This window comes from Staurois parvus, unplaced genomic scaffold, assembly GCF_062004578.1.
Source record: "Staurois parvus isolate SC_StPar_1 unplaced genomic scaffold, SC_StPar_1.0 ptg000155l, whole genome shotgun sequence".
NCBI classification, from domain to species: Eukaryota; Metazoa; Chordata; class Amphibia; order Anura; family Ranidae; genus Staurois; species Staurois parvus.
This window is the reverse complement of record NW_028317951.1, coordinates 4,091,463-4,105,700: the sequence shown is the minus strand read 5'-3', so window position 1 is coordinate 4,105,700 and position 14,238 is coordinate 4,091,463.

Sequence of the window (14,238 nt, the reverse complement as noted above, 5' to 3'; positions counted from 1 at the left end):
GGGCCTGGCAGCAGCAATGGGAGGCCGTACAGGGACCCATGACACACTCTGGACCTGGCAGCAGCATGAGGAGGCGGTACAGGGGCCCATGACAGATTAAGGGCCTGGCAGCAGCATGAGGAGTCGGTACGGGGGCCCATGACACACTCTGGACCTGGCAGCAGCATGAGGAGGCGGTACAGGGGCCCATGACAGATTACGGGCCTGGCAGCAGCATGAGGAGTCGGTACGGGGGCCCATGGCAGATTACGGGCCTGGCAGCAGCAATGGGAGGCCGTACAGGGACCCATGACACACTCTGGACCTGGAAGCAGCATGAGGAGGCGGTACAGGGGCCCATGACAGATTACGGGCCTGGCAGCAGCATGAGGAGTCGGTACGGGGGCCCATGGCATATTACGGGCCTGGCAGCAGCAATGGGAGGCCGTACAGGGACCCATGACACACTCTGGACCTGGCAGAAGCATGAGGAGGCGGTACAGGGGCCCATGACAGATTACGGGCCTGGCAGCAGCATGAGGAGTCGGTACGGGGGCCCATGACACACTCTGGACCTGGCAGCAGCATGAGGAGGCGGTACAGGGGCCCATGACAGATTACGGGCCTGGCAGCAGCATGAGGAGTCGGTACGGGGGCCCATGGCAGATTACGGGCCTGGCAGCAGCAATGGGAGGCCGTACAGGGACCCATGAAACACTCTGGACCTGGCAGCAGCATGAGGAGGCGGTACAGGGGCCCATGACAGATTACAGGCCTGGCAGCAGCATGAGGAGTCGGTACGGGGGCCCATGACACACTCTGGACCTGGCAGCAGCATGAGGAGGCGGTACAGGGGCCCATGACAGATTATGAGCCTGGCAGCAGCATGAGGAGTCGGTACGGGGGCCCATGACACACTCTGGACCTGGCAGCAGCATGAGGAGGCGGTACAGGGGCCCATGACAGATTACGGGCCTGGCAGCAGCATGAGGAGTCGGTACGGGGGCCCATGGCAGATTAAGGGCCTGGCAGCAGCAATGGGAGGCCGTACAGGGACCCATGACACACTCTGGACCTGGCAGCAGCATGAGGAGGCGGTACAGGGGCCCATGACAGATTACGGGCCTGGCAGCAGCATGAGGAGTCGGTACAGGGGCCCATGACACACTCTGGACCTGGCAGCAGCATGAGGAGGCGGTACAGGGGCCCATGACAGATTACGGGCCTGGCAGCAGCATGAGGAGTCGGTTCGGGGGCCCATGGCAGATTACGGGCCTGGCAGCAGCAATGGGAGGCCGTACAGCACCCTATGACAAAATGGAACCCAGCAGCAGTGTGAGGAGACCTGAAAGTGGCACATGGCAGAGTGTGGCGATGGAGACAGCAGCAATGGGAGGCGGTACAGGGACCCATGAGACACAGTGGACCTGGCAGCAGCATGGGGAGGTGGTACAGGGGCCCATGGCAGATTAGGGGCCTGGCAGCAGCAATGGGAGGCCCGTAATCTGCCAGCACCCTATGACAAAATGGAACCCAGCAGCAGTGTGAGGAGACCTGAAAGTGGCACATGGCAGAGTGTGGCGATGGAGACAGCAGCAATGGGAGGCGGTACAGGGACCCATGAGACACTGTGGACCTGGCAGCAGCATGAGAAGGCGGTACAGGGGCCCATGGCAGATTAGGGGCCTGGCAGCAGCAATGGGAGGCCCGTAATCTGCCAGCACCCTATGACAAAATGGAACCCAGCAGCAGTGTGAGGAGACCTGAAAGTGGCACATGGCAGAGTGTGCCGATGGAGACAGCAGCAATGGGAGGCGGTACAGGGACCCATGAGACACTGTGGACCTGGCAGCAGCATGAGGAGGCGGTACAGGGGCCCATGGCAGATTAGGGACCTGGCAGCAGCAATGGGAGGCCCGTAATCTGCCAGCACCCTATGACAAAATGGAACCCACCAGCAGTGTGAGGAGACCTGAAAGTGGCACATGGCAGAGTGTGGCGATGGAGACAGCAGCAATGGGAGGCCGTACAGGGACCCATGACACACTGTGGACCTGGCAGCAGCATGAGGAGGCGGTACAGGGGCCCATGGCAGATTAGGGGCCTGGCAGCAGCAATGGGAGGCCCGTAATCTGCCAGCACCCTATGACAAAATGGAACCCAGCAGCAGTGTGAGGAGACCTGAAAGTGGCACATGGCAGAGTGTGGCAATGGAGACAGCAGCAATGGGAGGCGGTACAGGGACCCATGAGACACTGTGGACCTGGCAGCAGCATGAGGAGGCGGTACAGGGGCCCATGGCAGATTAGGGGCCTGGCAGCAGCAATGGGAGGCCCGTAATCTGCCAGCACCCTATGACAAAATGGAACCCAGCAGCAGTGTGAGGAGACCTGAAAGTGGCACATGGCAAAGTGTGGCGATTTAGACAGCAGCAATGGGAGGCGGTACAGGGACCCATGAGACACTGTGGACCTGGCAGCAGCATGAGGAGGCGGTACAGGGGCCCATGGCAGATTACGGGCCTGGCAGCAGCAATGGGAGGTCCGTAATCTGCCAGCACCCTATGACAAAATGGAACCCAGCAGCAGTGTGAGGAGACCTGAAAGTGGCACATGGCAGAGTGTGGCGATGGAGACAGCAGCAATAAGAGGCGGTACAGGGACCCATGAGACACTGTGGACCTGGCAGCAGCATGAGGAGGCGGTACAGGGGCCCATGGCAGATTAGGGGCCTGGCAGCAGCAATGGGAGGCCCGTAATCTGCCAGCACCCTATGACAAAATGGAACCCAGCAGCAGTGTGAGGAGACCTGAAAGTGGCACATGGCAGAGTGTGGCGATGGAGACAGCAGCAATGGGAGGCGGTACAGGGACCCATGAGACACTGTGGACCTGGCAGCAGCATGAGGAGGCGGTACAGGGGCCCATGGCAGATTAGGGGCCTGGCAGCAGCAATGGGAGGCCCGTAATCTGCCAGCACCCTATGAGAAAATGGAACCCAGCAGCAGTGTGAGGAGACCTGAAAGTGGCACATGTTTGGGGCATGATTCATGGCGGATTTAGTCAGTTGTGTCAGGAACTGGTGGTTTGAAATCCAGACTAATCCACGCCTGATTCATTTTCACAAACGTGAGTCTCTCCACACTTTGGGTGGACAGTCGTGTCCTCCGCGGAGTTACAATACCTCCTGCCGCACTAAACACCCATTCCGATGCCACGCTACTGGACGGGCATGACAGCCTTTCAAGGGCAAATTCAGCTAGTTGGGGCCAAAGGTCAGGTTTCGTTGCCCAGTAGTCAAGGGGATTGTCTACCTCGGTTGGCAGGGTGCTGTCCAAGTAGGCCCAAGCCTGTTGTTTGAGGTCCTGCTCCAGGTCCACCTGATGCTGCTGCTGCTGCGGCTGGTTAGTAGTTTCCTCACTGCACTGGTGAAGAAAGCTACTCATCATCGACTGCAGACTGAGGCAGCCGCTGCTGGTGGAGCTGCCACTGCTCCTACCACCCCACCCCTCCCCTGCTGCCATGGCAGCGGAACGCGAGCGCACAGGGCCCACAGTGTCTGAGGATGGACGTTGGCGCAGAAAGGCAGAGACCAACTGACAACATAGGTGGTTTTTATAGTACGTTATTTTGGCCTCCCTCTCAGCAGGTGTGAAAAAGGCCACCATTTTTGAACGGTAGCGAGGGTCCAACAAGGTGGACAGCCAAAAGTCATCCCTCTGTCTGATGGTTATTATTCGGCTGTCGCTACGCAAGCAAGCGAGCATGCTATGGGCCATTTGTGCCAAGGAATGCGAGGGACTCCCTGCCTCCATCTCCACAGCATACTGCCACGGTGCGTCTGGGTCCTCTGTCTCCTCCTCCTCCTCCTCTACCAGATGCTCCTGCTCCTCCACTCCTGTCCGCTGAGTGGAAAAACCACCCATTTCACTCAATAATTCCTGAGCACCAATGTCCTCCTCTACCTCCTCCTCTTCTTCCTGTCCTGCCCCCACAGGGGTCATGTGGCGTTGAGATCTGTGCGCCACGTCTACCGCAACCTGACCAGCCATTGTTAACAGCATTTGTTCCAGGACGTGCAACAGAGGAATGACGTCGTTCATCCCATAGTCCTGCCGACTCACGAATAGCGTGGCCTCCTCAAAGGGCCTGAGCAAGCGGCAGGTGCCACGCATGAGCTGCCAATGGCTGACATCGAAGTTACACAGGGGAGTACCTTTATCCGCTTGTAACATCAGGAAATCGGTGATGGCCTTTCGCTGTTCGTAAAGGCGGTCTAACATGTGTAGGGTTGAATTCCACCTTGTTGCAACGTCGCAGATCAGGCGATGCTGTGGAATTCCATTCTGCCGCTGCAGCTCAAGGAGGGTGTGCTTTGCGGTGTAGGAATGGCTGAAATGCATGCAAAGTTTACGTGACATTTTAAGGATGTCTTGCAGTGGGATGGTGGATTTTAGGAACCGCTTGACAACCAGATTGAACACATGAGCCATGCATGGCGCATGGCACAACCTTCCTTGACGCAGAGCAGACACCATGTTCTTTCCGTTGTCGGTCAACATGGTTCAGTTTGCGCGGAGACAGCCATCTGTCGATTTCTCTGTTCATTACACTCAGAAGTTCCTCCCCTGTGTGACTACGTTCGCCAAGGCATACCAGGTGCAGCACAGCGTGACACCGTTGCGCCCTGCACATGTGATATGCCGGTCGGGTAATGGGACTTGGCACGGGGGTGGCGGCTGAGGACACGGCGGAAGAAGAGGTGGTAGAAGCGGACATGTTTGCTGGACCAAGGACGTGCAAACGTGGAGGCAAAATCGGCGTGACCTGTCCAAGTTGCTGGTGCGGCTGTGCCGGCACCACGTTCACCCAGTGGGCCGTAAATGACATGTACTGTCCCTGACCGTAGTTACAGCTCCACACGTCGGCGCTGCCGTGCACTTTGGCAGAGACCGACATGCTCAAAGACTGGCCCACCATCTCTTCTACATGTGAATGCAGGGCTGGCACTGCCTTTTTGGCGAAGAAATGCCGGCTTGGCACTCTCCACCTTTCTCGGAAAGGTGCTGAGTCCACCACTTGGAAAGGGAGGGACTGCAGCACCAGCAACTTGGACAGGAGGACGTTCAGCTTCTGCATTGTCGGGTGCGTGCTCGCAAACTGTTGTCTCTTGGAAACGGATTCCAAGAAAGACTGCTGACGGAATCCGTGAAGAGGAGTAGCAGGAGAAGGAGCATCTGAACGAGCGGAAGATGCCAACGAGCGACAACTCCCCTCAGCAGAGGTGTTGGAGCCTTGACTGGCTGATAGAGGGCGATTGACGTCGGGTGACGGAGCAAGTAATGGAGCGGGTGATGGAGCGGGGGCTGGGGCAGGCAGAACCGCCGTATCTTTATCACGGTTTTCCCAGGCCACCAAATGGCGACGCTGCATATGCTGACGCAACGCTGTAGTCCCAACATGGGCCCCCTGGCCACGCTTGACTTTCTGGCCACATAGTCGACATACGGCTACGTTTACTTCCTCGCGCGGCTTGAGGAAAAATTGCCACACCGCCGAGTAGGAAACTTTGCCCCCGCTACTCCTCACTGGCTGACTGCTACTTCCTCCGTGCACACCGGCACCACTACTGGCCGTGGTGGTAGGCTGCAGTGGAGCTGGTGCTCTACTCCGTGGCCGTTTGCCTCCACTGACACTGCTGCGACCCTGCTGCCTCCTGGGCAACCCACCGACTGTTTTGCTCGCTGCCAAGCTGGCACCCTCTTCTCCTGATGATGCGGAAGAAATAGCCTGATGACGACGAGGCTGCCAAGTGCGATCAGCCTCCTCATCATCAATTAGGGTCTCCGCCTCACTACTAGCCCCCTCGGCTGCGTGTGGGTCAGGAGACAGACCTGTCTCTAGACCGGCTACCGAGCCACTCTCCTCGCCAGTACTTCTTCGCCTGGCTGCTGAAGAGGCGGATGTCTCCCCCCGTTCCTGACCGCCCTCTGTTAGCTCTTCCTCACTGTACAGTGGGGCTGAGCCCACAGCATGCGATACTTCGCTTGGTGAGGGAACACCAAAGGACAGGGGCAGGTAGAGGACACGTGATTTCAGTGGGCTTGGTCCCGGGCCATGCCAACTAACGGTTGTGTCTGACGTACCCACCGACCGTTGGCTGTAGGTGTCAGAGGTGACCTGGGAAGAGGAAGACGACCGAGCCAACCAATCGATGACGGCAGGGTTGTCGGTGGAGACACGACCGCTGGATGACACCGGGAGCACTGGCCTCTGGCTGCGACTAGTGCTGCCTCGACCCCTTCCTCTGCTGCCACGTCTGCTCGCTCCTAAAACATTGCCTCCTCTGCCACTCCTCTGCGTGTTGTCTGACATACTCTTTAATTCAACGATTCTGTGTCCCTGAGTAACGATTCTGTGTCCCTGAGTAATGATTCTGTGTCCCTGAGTAACAATTCTGTGTCCCTGAGTAACAATTCTGTGTCCCTGAGTAACAATTCTGTGTCTGTCCCTGAGTAATGATTCTGTGTCCCTGAGTAACGATTCTGTGTCCCTGAGTAACAGTTCTGTGTCCCTCAGTAACAATTCTGTGTCCCTCAGTAACAATTCTGTGTCTGTCCCTGAGTAACAATTCTGTGTCCCTGTGTAACAATTCTGTGTCCCTCAGTAACAATTCTGTGTCCCTCAGTAACAATTCTGTGTCTGTCCCTGAGTAACAGTTCTGTGTCCCTGAGTAACAGTTCTGTGTCCCTGAGTAACAGTCCTGTGTCCCTCAGTAACAATTCTGTGTCCCTCAGTAACAATTCTGTGTCCCTCAGTAATAATTCTGTGTCCCTCAGTAACAATTCTGTGTCTGTCCCTGAGTAATGATTCTGTGTCCCTGAGTAACAGTTCTGTGTCCCTGAGTAACAGTTCTGTGTCCCTGAGTAACAATTCTGTGTCCCTCAGTAACAATTCTGTGTCCCTCAGTAACAATTCTGTGTCCCTCAGTAACAATTCTGTGTCCCTCAGTAACAATTCTGTGTCTGTCCCTGAGTAACAGTTCTGTGTCCCTGAGTAACAGTTCTGTGTCCCTGAGTAACAGTTCTGTGTCCCTCAGTAACAATTCTGTGTCTGTCCCTGAGTAACAATTCTGTGTCCCTCAGTAACAATTCTGTGTCCCTCAGTAACAATTCTGTGTCCCTCAGTAACAATTCTGTGTCTGTCCCTGAGTAACAGTTCTGTGTCCCTGAGTAACAGTTCTGTGTCCCTGAGTAACAGTTCTGTGTCCCTGAGTAACAATTCTGTGTCCCTAAGTAACGATTCTGTGTCCCTAAAGTATCTGTGGCCCTAACTCTGTCCCTAATACAGAGAGGTCTGTCTCTCTTGAATGACCGGAGGCAAATGGAGAATTGTAAGATGGCCGCAATTTATAGCTCCACCATTACACAGTGCTGGCTGGCTGGCTGCTGATTGGCTAATGCGATCACATGTCATGAATGAATGCATTATGGGTCAGCGCGCCTTGTCTGCGCGCCTTCCCAGAGATCCCCGCTCCGTCGCCACACATGTCGCCGCCATTTTAGGAAAAATTTCGATTCGCGCATCCGAAGTCTGCTAATTTTCGGATTCGACGCGAATCGAATTTTTCCTAATATTCGAAACGAATTCCACTTCGCCAAGTTCGATTCGCTCATCTCTAATTATGGCACATGCCAATGCTGCATCAATATATTGATGTCCTTTCCCATTGCAGAAAAAAAGCACCACAGAGCCGAGCCTAGCCTACAGGTCCTGAAACCACATTACAGTTGCCACTCTTTAGAACATTTTTCCTGTTTTGGCACTGGCAATCTCCTATGCAAGCCATAGGTTAATAGATTTTCTTTCCTTCCACCACAGGCTGGTTGTATCCAAGTCGAACGATGGATCTCGTTCCATGGATCCACCTGCCCATACGTGGATTGAAAATCAGCCGGTCCCTGCTGAGCCGGCTGAATTTCAATTCATGTATGGCCGGCTTTAGTGTACCTGCATACAACCTACAGTATGTCGATTTGTGATGAATTAAACTAAGGTCCCGGAGAAGCATTTTGAAGAATTAAGTGTATTTGAGGAAGTGTTTACCAGCAAGAGTTTAGCATTTTAAAAATATTAAATCCAAGCCCTGTCCACATGAACCCTCTTTGGTTCATATAAACCCTACCTGCTTTGTAAGTATGCAATGGATGCTTAAAAAGCTTGGCCCCATTCCACCCATGGTAGTATAGCAACAGAGAACCTGTTCTATGAAGAAAATCTTCCCCTAATCAGGAAAAAGGGCATCAGTTGCTGAGTGGTAAAGGACATTCTGTGGAAGTTGTATATAGCTCAAAGACAAGTAACACCTTACTCTGTGTGCTGGGGAATGCCATGTGATCTCTTGATGGGTTTGCCCTACACAGAGTAGAAATATAGCTATGCCTGCGATTCTCTGAAACATGATGATGATTAAGAGACTCTTGAAGAGAAGGAGTGCTGGATAGCATGAGATACATCAACCAGAATTAAGTAACATCAAGTGCCTATCTATATGTTCTGTAGAAATTTGAGAAGTAACTTTTTTGTGTGAAGGTGCAGTGTATAGGTCCCTTATCTACATTGTTGCTATTAAAGAATCTGTGCTGTGGGAAACTCAGTGCATGCTTCCTGGGGGATGAAAAGTGGGAAGAAGAAAGGTGTGCAGCAGCCTAAGGATGGAAGTTGGGAAGAAGAAAGATGTGCAGCAGCCATTCAAAAGAGGCTATACTGAAAGAGAACAGGATGTAATTAGACCAGGAAGATGCGAAGACCCCCACTGAGATCCCAATCAAATCCAAAAGTTTCTCTTGGACTTGTGCTAACGGCAGAGAACGGCAAAGTATATCTGTTCCTCAGAGTAAGTGTATCTAAGCAGTAGAGCTGCAACATATCCATCTGTATACTATTTCATTTTGAACACGTCTGAAGATCTGCAGTAGAGTAGCCATTCAGAAGAGGCTATACTAAAAAGGAATGGGATGCAAGAAGACTGAGAAGATGCAAAGTTCCCGGCTGAGCTCCCCCTTAAATCCAAAAGCTTCTCTTGGACTTGTGCTAATGGCAGGAAAGGACACAGTATATCTGTTCATCAAAGTAAGTTTATCTAAGCAGTAGAGCAGCAACATACCCATCTACAGTATATTGCCAAAAGTATTGGGACACCTCTTCAAATCATTGGATTCAGGTGTTCCAATCACCTCCATGGCCACACGTGTATAAAATCAAGCACCTAGGCATGCAGACTGCTTCTACAAACATTTGTGAAAGAATGGGTCGCTCTCAGGAGCTCAGTGAATTCAAGCGTGGTACCGTGATAGGTTGCCACCTATGCAATAAGTCCATCCATGAAATTTACTTTCTACTAAATATTCCACAGTCAACTGTTAGTGGTATTTTACCAAAGTGGAAGCAACTGGGAACAACAGCAACTCAGCCATGAAGTGGTAGGCCACATAAAATGACAGAGCGGAGTCAGCTCCTGCTGAACGCACAGTGCGCAGAATTCGCCAACTGTCTGCAGAGTCAATAGCTTAAGACATCCACACTTTGTGTGGCCTTCAGATTAGCACAACAACAGTGCATAGAGAGCTTCATGGAATGGGTTTCCATGGCTGAGAAGCTGCATCCAAGCCTTACATCACCAAATGCAATGCAAAGTGTTGGATGCAGTAACATAAAGCACAAATATGGACTATAAATTTGTTGCCATGCTTTCTTAATCCCAGTACTCTAATGAAAATGTCTACTTACCCAAAAATAACTCTTTTTTTAAAGATTTGAAAGTTTGCACATCCTTTTGGTTTTAATTCCTCTCTATGTTTTTAATGTAGTGACTTTCTTTTACTTCCTACCCCAAGGAGAAAGTAGAGCCGGGGATAATCTTTCTAGCAAAGACAGCAAAAAAAAAAAAAACCCATCCAAGGTTTATTTCTTCCCTACTCTGTTTAACCATTTCAATACCGGGCAATTTTACACCTTCCTGCCCAGGCCATTTTTCAGGTTTCAGCGCTCTCACACTTTGAATGACAATTGCGCGGTCATACAACATTGTACCCAAACTAAAATTTTATCATTTTCTTCACACAACTAGAGCTTTCTTTTGGTGGTATTTAATCACCGCCGGAGTTTTTATTTTTTTGCTAACTTAACAAAAAAAGACCAAAAATTTGGAAAAAAAACACGTTTTTCTTTGTTTCAGTTATAAAAGTTTACAAATAATTAATTGTTCTTCATAAATTTAGGCCAATATGTATTCTGCTACATGTCTGCTTTGGTGAAAATAACCCAAATTAGGATGTATTTTTTAGTTTGTAGGAAAGTTATAGAGTTCACAAACTATGGTATAGATCTGAAAATTGATCAATCCTGAAGTACTGACAGCCAATCTAATTTCTTGAGGTCCAAGAATGTCAGAACAGTACAGATATCCCCCAAATGACCCCTTTTTGTAAAGTAGACAGTCCGACGTACTTCATAAGAGGAATGGCGAGTTTTTTGAAGTTGTATTTTTTTTGTCATAATTTTTCAGAAAATTAAAAAATTTAAAAAATGATTTTCACTATTGTTTTTTTTACATACTGTCACCAGTGCAGTACAGCATCATCATATAACTGGCATGGCGGTGAACAGGGACACTGACTGGTGACAGTATGAAAAAAAAAATATATATATATTTTTTTTTTTAATTTTTTATTACATTTTTTTTTTTAAGATTTTTTTTTCATATTTTACTATGACCAAAGTAGTACAATGTTACCATAGTAACATTGTACTACTTTGGGGAAGTGATCAGTATTTTTTTTTTTACACAATTTGCTTATAGCAAAGAATTACTTTGCTATAAGCAAGCATTTACCTGAATGACATCAATTCATTCAGGTTTTTTTTGTTTTGTTTTTTTTTGTGCTTAGCTGTGATTGGCCACAGCTAATCACATGAAATGTGCATGTGACCTGCTGTGACCATTCACTGCTAGACACTAGTATACAATGGATGGCATGAATGAAGCCATCCATTGTATACAACTGTCATGTGACCTGCTGTGATTGGTCACAGCAGGTCACATGGTACCGGCAACAGGGACCCGTACTCAGATCTATCATCGGCCATGTCTGAGGGACACGACCGGTGATAGATCGCGCCGCTGCGCGGCTCTGCAACCGCGCAAAGTGCGCATGTGCGGGAGGACGCCAAATGGGGTACACCCCGGAAATCGAATGCATTTTTGCGGCCGCCAAACGGCTATAGGCCAGACGGCTAATGGTTAAACAACAAAAAAATTAGCGGATGGCCATTTTAAGGTGTTCAAACCTACAGTATTGTAATCAATGTGCAAGTTTTAGATCCATTATCCCCATCTACATCTATGCAAAACATTTCAGTGAAATACATCTTTAAACTAGTCTAATATTCAGGATTAAATTTCCTTTTACCCTCTTGTTATATTTTAGTATAATGAAGACATATGGGTTTTAGATGTAGGCCAGCACAAAACTGTACGATAAGAAGCCATCTAACACAAACTTTTCTTACCTTACTTCAAATGCTCTTTCCAACCCAGAATTGAAAGAATAGGTAACAAAGCCTGAGTGAATAGACAAATAATGAGTGTGACCAGAAAAAAAAAATTATAGGAGATATGGCCTCCACACCAAGGAAACCAACTTTTTTTTTTTTACCCTCTGCAAAGCAGAGGGTGAGAAAAGCTACCTATATGTTGTGTTTGTAAAGATTTACTTTCCAGTGGCTGGAAGAACTATATAAATATAAATGACCTAATTCTAAATGCTTGTTTCCTTGCCAGTGAGAATGCGGCAGACACAACTGCAGCAAATTCCCAGAGGTGAACATGATATATAATATAAATCTATAATGGCTGCCTCGCCTGGGATGAATAAAGAGACATTTGGGGCGTTTGCTGCAGAGAACAAGACTAACATGTCCATTAAAGAAATATGGGAAGTCCAGATTTCTCATCAGGGGCTCATTAGATTGCCATTTTTTTTAAGCCAGCTTCAGGAAAGATTCTGCACTGTGAAGCCGAATGATATAACACAAATTCATGTCCTTGTATTTAAATAGAGTCAGCAAAACAAGTTGAACGCGGCCTGCAGTAACTAATATTTATTTCTGGTCAGACATAGTTTACACTGAAGTGTCAAACGAGTGTCATACAAATAAATACGAATGGATTCATATTTTGTACTTGAATAACATCACCAGAGCATTGCATGATGCATACAAAATATAGTTTGGTTCTACAGCTTCTATGTTCATGCCTAGATCACCATTATAGCAGGTGTCATATATAAAATACTTCAGGTTACCCACAGCAACCATTCATATTCCAGACATCTATTCTATTAGTAGTTTTATTTTTAAACAAATTAATTTAAAGTGGAACTGAACTCACAAAAGGAAATATTTTCTAGGTTATATGTAGTATCTAGGAATGTTAACTGTTCCTAAAAAGTACCCGGAAAATTTTTTTTGTCTAAAATACCCACTGGAAAAATAGTGGTTCTTTTCCTGGTATTTGTCTTTTTCCTTAAGAACTGTATCTGTGCAGTGTGAGTTCTAAGGTACTGTAGATGATTTTTGACTGAAAGCCTTAGCAGATCTGGAGAGAGATTTATTAATATTACTATTGTGTTGCTTGCTGTTCTCTTTACTGGAGAGTCTGACATGAAAATGCAAAGCCCTACCTCTACCAAGATGGCCATCTCAACACAGAGACATAGTGCAGAACAAATCATGTTAAAGTGGTTGTAAACCCTTACATATACCCAGTGAACTAACTAGCCTCAGGTGATTCACAGAGATGAAACACATTTCCCTACGTAAGTTGTACCTGTTTATTTGCAGACATTTATTCTCTACATCTGTTTAAAGTCCCGAATTTAGTTAGCATTTCTGAGCTTTCAGATGCAAGGGTGAGCATCCGATGTCACAAACAGCTCAAAGAGGAGAGCTCAGTGTAACCTGAAGCCTGAATGCAGGGAAGGGACACAGCCAAATAAGTACCAGAGTTAGGCCCAGTGCTCTCAGTAATCAGTGCTTAGTAACTGAAGTGGTCTGACACACCCCCTATCCTCCCCTGCAATACAAGTCTTGGTTAGGACACTTGTAATGAGGGGTGTGGCTATTACTCAGCTCTGCCAGGATATAGCACTGGGATGGCAGGGGGGAAGCAGCATTTTAACTGAGAGAAAAAAGGTATTTCCAAACTAAAATCAGTCATTAATTCTTACATGTGGGGTACAGGACTGTACAGTGATACAATGATGTAAGACTTTAGTTGGGCTTTAAAACTATCCTAATGATTCCCCTGTAGTGGCTGTGTATTATTTCAACACCTGTTAAGAAAGCTGAGCAGGATCCAGATCCAGTTCTGCAAGCTGCCTATTCACTGCTTGTTTGGGATACCACCATATGGTGTTCTGTAATGTCCTGCCTCTCAGAATCTCAAAGAACTGAATGGGTATCTGTATCAAACTGCCTTACAAGAGGGCACGCAACAGCTCAGTACTGTAGGTTATAGAGCCTGATCTACAAAGTCCTTAGGTTTCCAAGCACAAGTAAAGGAGTTAGTATCGGAAAGATTGCAAAGAAAGATTGTATAAATTAAAGCGGAACTTCACTCTCTCAATCAACATTGACTATTTCTAATCCTTATGCTGCTAGCATTAGTAAATAGATAGGAAATTATATAATATTTACTTGTTTTAAACTTTTGTTTGCATTCCTTCATTTACTTTCTAGTTTCCATGCTTAGGCAAATGATGTCATACATCCCAGGAGTCTTCAGGAGGGGAGGGTTCTCAGCTCAGCCAATGCCTGAGCTAAAGACAGATGGATTCCAGGAAGTAACTGCTACATGAATCATCTCCCCTTACTCAAGATGGCCTCTGCCAGAAATGCCGGGAGGTATTTTTCAAAATGATTTCTCAGCAAAATAAAGCATGGAGACATGGATGGATGGAGGAGTTTGTTTTGAATATTAAAAATTAATTATTTAGCATTTTTGATTTGTGGTACTCAGATGTAGTGCAGTTGCACTTTAATTAGGTAGAGCAAAGTAAGCACACAGGCAAGTTTGAAGATAAAAACCTCAAAACATATGATTGAGTAACCATCTGAAAGCTCTCAAACTAATATGTAACATACGATGATAAACATCAAAGGATGGAAATCCTGCAGAGCAAAGAGTCCAAAAGTAAACA